At 37.0% G+C, this 7,545-nt stretch overlaps 1 long non-coding RNA gene across 1 annotated transcript; it reads right to left on the reverse strand.

Annotated features, from left to right (window-relative positions):
* Nucleotides 1-1,506: 1,506 nt before the first annotated feature.
* On the reverse strand, nt 1,507-5,423 carry LOC120234437. The gene is made up of 2 exons (XR_005529094.1): nt 5,364-5,423; nt 1,507-1,596 (listed from the first exon to the last, which is right to left on the reverse strand). It is a non-coding gene; the product is annotated as an uncharacterized LOC120234437 (long non-coding RNA).
* Nucleotides 5,424-7,545: the final 2,122 nt, after the last annotated feature.

Below are 7,545 nucleotides of genomic sequence, written 5' to 3' on the forward strand. Positions count from 1 at the left end.
TGCAGTGAGGAGGGAAGGTCAGGGACAGCTCTTCAGGAAATGTTAAGACTGAGACCAGAGGCCCAAGAAGGAGTTAGCTAGTGGAAGAGCAAGGAGCCACTGTGGAAAGAAAGCTCTGGACAAAGAAAATGGCATATGTGAAGACCCAAAGGCACTTGATGTGCAAATACTGTCTGGGTGGCCTTTTAACTTAACGTATGTGTTTTAAGAAGAAACATGCAAAGTTTTGTTTAGAACTAGAATCTTTGGAGACAAATGGCAGAGACGATAAAACTATGACTAGTGTCTGTTGTAGTCATCCATGGTTCAAATTCAGCTTTCCTCTTTTTAGTCCAAAGGCTTCATGGAAAAGTATACAGATGAGAAAGCCTAAGGCTTTGCTTACAGTGACAAGTGGGAACTTCTCAGATTACACCAGCACCCCTGAAGCTATGAGAATGCACAAACAGGCTTCCCCATGTATGATGCGTCTTCCAAAATAAACATATATTTTAGAGTGATGCTTCTAAAATTTTAATTTGCATAAAAATTATGTGGGGTTTTTGTTAGAATGCAGATTCTGATTCAGTATTTCTGGGCAGGCTGAGATTCTCTATTTGATGCTCCCAGTAATATCCCTGTGATTCAAGGACCTCACTTTAAATAAGACCTTTTAAGTAAGGTCTTAAAACACTTAAGGAAGGGCCAATTGAGGGAGATCAATATCCTCAAAGTTTCAGTGTTTTGAATCATTTACTTTAAAAATATAGTCTCTTATTCTCTTTCCCTGTCTCTGTATCTCTGTATCTCTCTCATACACATGCACAAGCACACACACTTACATACTTTAAGTTCATCCTGTTGACTATAAACATAAATGTGCAACAGTTGACCAACTAATAGAGAATGTAACAACTATTCTGCTCATTCTTATCAGTTTATAAATGGGTTAAACAATATCTTGTCCACCATAACCCTTTTTAATATTTGTAGACTTTTCTTTTTGTTCTAGTGTACTAGTGAAATGTCAGAGCAGAACACTTAAATATATGTTGCCCCCAAAATCTAAGAAAATCCACCTGGTGTTGTACCTTTCTCTTCATGGGGGGAAGATCAAGGTGCATCAGTATGTTTTCTTTTATTTAAAGTTTATTTATTTCTGAGAGAGAGAGAGAGAGAGAGAAACCATGAGTTCAGGGTGGGGGCAGAGAGAGAGGGAGAGAGAGAGAATCCCAACCAGGTTCTGTGCTGTCAGCACAGAGCCCAACATGGGGCCTGATCTCACAAACTGTGAAATCATGACCTGAACTGAAATCAAAAGTCGGACACTTAACCAACTGAGCCACCCAGGCTCTCTCCTCAGTATGTTTTTCTTTAGAAGAAATATCCTGAAACGATCCGGGACAGTGGACTCATAGAACCCCCCCCCCCCTCCCCGCCCGGCATTGGGGCAGGACCTTGAACTTTCATAGGTTTATTTCCCTCTCTCTGGCACACATGTCTTATTAAGGCATTTGAGATACTTGCTTTTTCCTAATCATAAGATCCAATTAGTATAATGTCATCAGATAAAAAGCTGGAGTGATGTTCTGTGGGATACCAGTTCAATCAAGGCCCCTGCAAGAATGATTTAGAGTTATCTATGGATTTTAAGCTATTACCCTTGCCTTGTTTGTTCAAATATCCCACCCAATCATCAGAGCCTCACTCCTTTCCAACTAGTCTCTCATTTTAGCAAATGAGACCTAGTGGCCTGGTTTATGGAAATTAAATCCAATTTCAACACTTATAATCAAGCTTTGGCCTCATTCTGGGCCAGGTCTGCCCTGCAGCTACATGAGATAAGGAAATAAGGCACCACAGAGGTTTTCTGATTCTCCACCAGTGCCTTGGGTTGGAAATTCAAGACTTTATGCTTATCTTCTTCTTTACTTATACTATCCAGAACAGACGTAAGTAGTCATTCCACCTCATCATCTCAGTAATCACTATTGTCACCTTAGCACGTATGTGCCACAGCCACTTTATCTGCCAGTTCCTTGATCTCTACCTTGATTCAATGCCACCTCTGGTGATAATCTGAGTGACCATGATGCCACTGTATGCCATGTTTTCTATCCCTCTGGCCTTCTATGGACTCTTCAAATAGAAACAACTCAATCTCAGAATCCTATTTTGAGGGTCTATTTGTTATGCCCTATAGCTTGTACCAATTACTGCTTCAGTCAGAGTCCCAGCAGTAAGCACGGCATACTCCTAAGGTCTAACAATAATTTAAAACAAGACTAATCAGGTTGTCAGAGATGCCCATCAATCTGTGCTGGCTGGAAAGAGCCTATATTTTCTTTTTTAACTATATAGTATTATCTTTCACAGGTAATTTTTATAAACCACCTAAAATTCAACTTATATGTTATAAAGATTTTTTCCCCATAGAATAGGCCAGTTTGCCATCAACCTTCCTAAAAATCCATTACTTTTCTACTGATTTGTGATGCCACTTTTATCATATATCAAATTCCCACATATGCATATGTCTGTTTCTAGACTCTGTATTTTATTCCATTGGTCTATTTTTCTGTTGCATTTATTATTCAGGCTATGTAGTATGCCTGAATATCTGGTAGGCAATTCATCCATGTACATGTCAGATTCAGTTTATTAAGTTCTTTAAACAACACACCATACTAAATTACCAATTGATGATTTTAAATTGTCATCTAGGGAAGGTGAATCTGGTTATCTTCAGGACTTCTGTTTTGCTAAGCAAGGTGTACAAGTCAAATATAAGCTGAATTACTCATTTGCCACATGTGAGTTTCCTTCTTTACCCTTTTCCACACAGTGCTCCATCTCTTCTCTCAATAAATATTGACTATGGGCTGAATTATTCCCCATCCCCACAAAATTTGTAAGTTGAAGTCCTAACCCTCAGAACCCAAGAATGTGGTATATCTGGAGATAGGGGCTTTAAAAAAGGTAATTAAGTTAAAATTATGTCATTAAGGTGGGTTTTAATTAAATATTACTGGTGTCCTTTTAAGAAAAGTAATTTTAAACACAGATGTGCAGAACGAAGAAGTGTAAAAAAACAGGGAGAAGTTGGCCATCTATGAATCATGGAAAAGAGCCCCAAAAGAAACCTTCCCTGCTGATGTCTTAATCTTGGATTTCTAGTCTCTAGAACCGTGAGAAAATAAATTTCTGTTTTTTAATTCATCCAGGCTGTGGTACTTTGTTATGGTAGCCCTAGCAAACTAATGTAATTAGATATTGAAAGAATATTGACTTAAAGGAGTGTAATCAATGTTAGCCTAGTGTTCTTGCTCTGTCTAATCTATGTCTTCAGTTTTAGCCATTTATTCCTGTATTTTTAATCAATTGTATTTTTGCCATTCCTCCATATCTATCTGGCACCTGGAGCTCAAATGCTCCAAATCTAGGTCATGATATATTTCTTCAATTCTGCTAATATTTGGTGGTCTCTATTTTACATAATGGCTATAGAGAGAGCTAGGAGTCAACCTAGACTTCTACTTCTACCCTTCTGTGCATCCTTTTGAATATATCTCAAGAGTTAGTTTATCCTGATTACTTCAATCTTGGAAATCTTTCTTGCCCCCTGACCCCTTCCTATCCCAGTTACCATTGTGCTGGGTAAGGCCTTAATTATTTTTTGCCTGGGCATTGCTGAAGATATACAGTCAGTCTCTTCAACTTCATTCTCTCCATTTCTCAATGGAGATGTCCCAATATCTTCTAAAACATGTCTGATCATGTGACCTAACCCTTTCAAAATTCCATTATTTAAATGAAAAAGTTCTAATTCCTTAGCAAGGCATTCAAAACCTTTAATAATGTAGATAATTTACCAGTTCAACTTATTACCACATCTCCTTTTTGCCAAGTACCTTCTATTTCTGCCACATCAATCTATTTATACTTCCTTCAATATGAAACATATTCTCACAGCTTCATGTTTTTGGTCATGTTAGCCTCTTCCTTCAATGTCTTTCACTCCCTATGTTATTTTAAGACACCACACATCCTTTGAGGCCCACATAAATTAGTATTTTCTTCAGGAAACTGTCCTTGGTATTTTCAGTTGTGATTGACAGTTTCATACTTCACACTCCCAGCTGTACTTTTCGAATCCATTTCTTTCATATTTATCACATTTTATTTTAGTTTGGTATCCTTGGCCTTCTCCTGGAGAGGGAAAGCTCTGTGGAGTCAGGGGCAATATTTTGTCCATTTTCTATACCCACCCAATATACAGCATAGAGCTTTGTACATTATAGGTGATCTATAAACATTTGAGTGAGTAAAGAGAGTTTGCCAGATATCAATTCTATAAGAGTTTAGAATTTGGAAGCATGTCATCATTTAGTTAATTTCAATCAATTTATTTTGTGGAAAATATGGCTTACTCATTCACAGACCCAAAATATTAAAAGGCTCATTTCATTTTTGGCTATAAAGTAACTCTTAGAAAATATTAAGAAAAATAAAGTGGAAATTAATCAGTGAAGAGAAAATTAAATTTTCATTGAAATGTCCTCAGAATTAAAATTGAGAGAACAATTCAAAAGGCAAAAATGTAATTGCATTTGCCAAACTCCAAAGTATTTTTAGTAATATTTTATGGTGATTGCCAGTCTTATTAGGGCTCAGACACAGACTATGGAAGGAGCAGAACCACTTTTTCTGAATCTAGAGGAAGAGCTATTTGGAATTGAAAGTGGCCTTACAATTTGAGAGACTATATAGCAAAACATACAGCATTTGAGAAGTGGCCAACATTAAATAGACCCAAACCTTTCATTATCTTTACCCTCTTCTCCAATTATTTTTGAAAGCAAGTCTGGTGTAAGTACCATTTACTGCTTGGACAGAATGCTGTGGAGTCATGGCCTAACCCATTAAACACTTCCAAGTTGAGGGATCCTTATGCCTTAGATTTTATTGTTGTATTTTTATTTCTTATTTTTGTTTGTTTGTTCGTTCGTTTCTGATCCCATCTCATATTGTAGAGTCCAATTAGTGTTGGCAAAAACAAATGCTGTTTAATTTAAAAATCTTATATGACTATAGTGTTTGCTTTTAAAGGACTCCCCAGTGGTGCCTATAGAGCTCTGGATCATCAGAATCCCAGATTTTTAAAAAGCTACTTAATAACTTAATTCAGCCTTATGGAGGAAACAAATATGTGTATTTTGCTCTGACAGAATGAGGTCTGAGCATCTCTACTCCCTAGTAGTTGATAAGGCAACTCTTCACTAGATTTCTTAAATATCAACAGGGACAATCTCTTTTAGTCATGGTTAGAGGAAGTCCAACAGAAAATTTCATAAGAAAAAGTAAAATATTTGACATCTACTTACTCAGACATAATGCTCTCCATAGATTTGGATTCCATTTTTCCACCCGAGTTTATACTGACTGTAGAATGAATAAGAAAATCCAAATAATGCTATAATCTCACATGATCATCATAACAGCCCGATAGGGTAGATATTGGGTAAAAACCATATGAAATTGCTATTTGTATAAGTAAAAAATGATTGACATCAGCAATTTCATATGGTTTAAACTTTGTTATTAATATCTCCATTTCACAGATGAAAAGTCTGATGTTTAGAGGTCAAGTAGTGTACTGAATATCACACTGCTGTTAAGTTGCAAAGCCAGACCCAGAACCTAGAAACGGAGGTATGTCTGCCTCCAAAGCTTTGTTCTTCTCCTCCAGGCAGTACTGCCAGGTAAGGAATGCAATTACGCTAAGTGACAAAGACGCATACCTCACCCTCTGGCCCCACTCATTGACACAGCAGAAAGATGGGTAGCATTTCTTTGTTGTAGTATATTTATGACTCATAAAGACAGATCCAGACTTGTGCAAGTATATACATTCTAGTTTCCTCCCATATGAGCTTTAACTGTGTTAAATAAACAATGGTGTTACAGATCTTGATCCATGGGGATAAAATTGCTTAAGATATGGACGGTTGTGGTTTTGAAATATGTAATGTTTTAAGTCACCAAGGCTGTGACTGGCTGAAAGGTTTGCACACTGCCTTCGTGTTGTCTCATATGTTTTTCTTCTTAGGTTAGAAACTGCTCAAGCATAGCTACCCTTTTCCCTTCTCAGTCAGCCTAAATAAATGATTACTGACCTTTAGGACAATGGTATAAAGCTGGAAATGGTGGTGGCCCAACTACAGACAAAGGATATTGCTGCCTAGATAGAGCAGCTCAATGAAAAAAAGTTATATGCACATACTCCTTCTTTGAGTGAGGCCCATTGTATACTTCATTTCAGTAGTTTTACTTTCCTTTTTGGTGGGTTTCTTATTAATTCGGTTCTCTTTTAGTTTGGCAGCCTTGTAGCTACAGTCAATTCTCTCCACTCTTGCCCCAGGCCTACTAGAATAAGGGCAATTGATTTATGCATTAAAAGTCTGATAGTATATAGAAGGTTATTCATTGAGAACTAAGGGGCCTTTAAATAGTGGTGGTCATGCAAATTAGTGTGATTGCTGGCCCAGGTCCTGAAAGAAATTAAGTTGAACTGAATAGAAACCAAACTATGAGAAAGTCTGATTTTAAATAAGGTTTGAAAATATACATTTTCATTCTGGTACCAGATTTTTTTTCACATCACTATCATAAATTCTAACAGTTGGATGAAATTAATCAATGTGTATAATATGGCTATAGCGATTGGTGGGGGGGACAAGTTTCTGGTAATAGCATTGTTGGCAGAAAAAAGATCGAAGTTTCCAGTTTTACCTTCACTGTTTTTAGACAACAAATGATTCTGATATATACTTTTATTACTATTTTTTTAATTCTCTCATACCTGCTTCCCTCATCCCTGAGATCAAGAGAAGGAGCAATGAATGGAAGCTTTCTCTGGAGCCAGGATTCCTTTGACTTTGACTCTCTGTGCTAGTATGGTCAGAGTTTTGTTTTCTTTTTTTAACTGATGTATATTTGACATATAACATTGCGTAAATTTAAGATGTACAACATTTTGATTTGATAAATTTATATATTGCAATATGATTGCCATTGCAGTGTTAGTTGGCACTTCTATCAGGTCACATACCATTATTTCTTTTTCTCTGGAGGAAATAAATACAATCTAGCCTCCTAGCAAGTTTGATGATTATAATACAATATTGTTGTCTATTTTCACTATACTGCACATTTCATCTCCAGGACTTATTTATCTACTACTGTAAGTTGTGACTGGAATTATTTTGAAAGGTGCAGTGGATTGTTTCCCTTAAAATTGGTCTTTCTCTGTCTTTGGCTGTTCTGTTCTGCCCCACCTCTTCCAACAATGGATACCTTGGGCAATTGACAGGGCGAAGCCAGAGAAGTTCTGGACTTGTGCTGTGAATAACAGGAAGTGGTGCAAGATATCTTTGTCTAATTCCTCTGGAGTCCCACCTCCCTCCATTAATTTCCTTGTCCTAATTCTACTTGGCAGTCACTGCCCAGCATCTCAAAGAGATGAACTGAATTTAGTGGGACTTCCCTAAATCTCAGAGTCATGGT

The sequence above is a fragment of the Hyaena hyaena genome, unplaced genomic scaffold (assembly GCF_003009895.1).
Source record: "Hyaena hyaena isolate Hyena2069 unplaced genomic scaffold, ASM300989v1 scaffold_109, whole genome shotgun sequence".
NCBI classification, from domain to species: domain Eukaryota; kingdom Metazoa; phylum Chordata; class Mammalia; order Carnivora; family Hyaenidae; genus Hyaena; species Hyaena hyaena.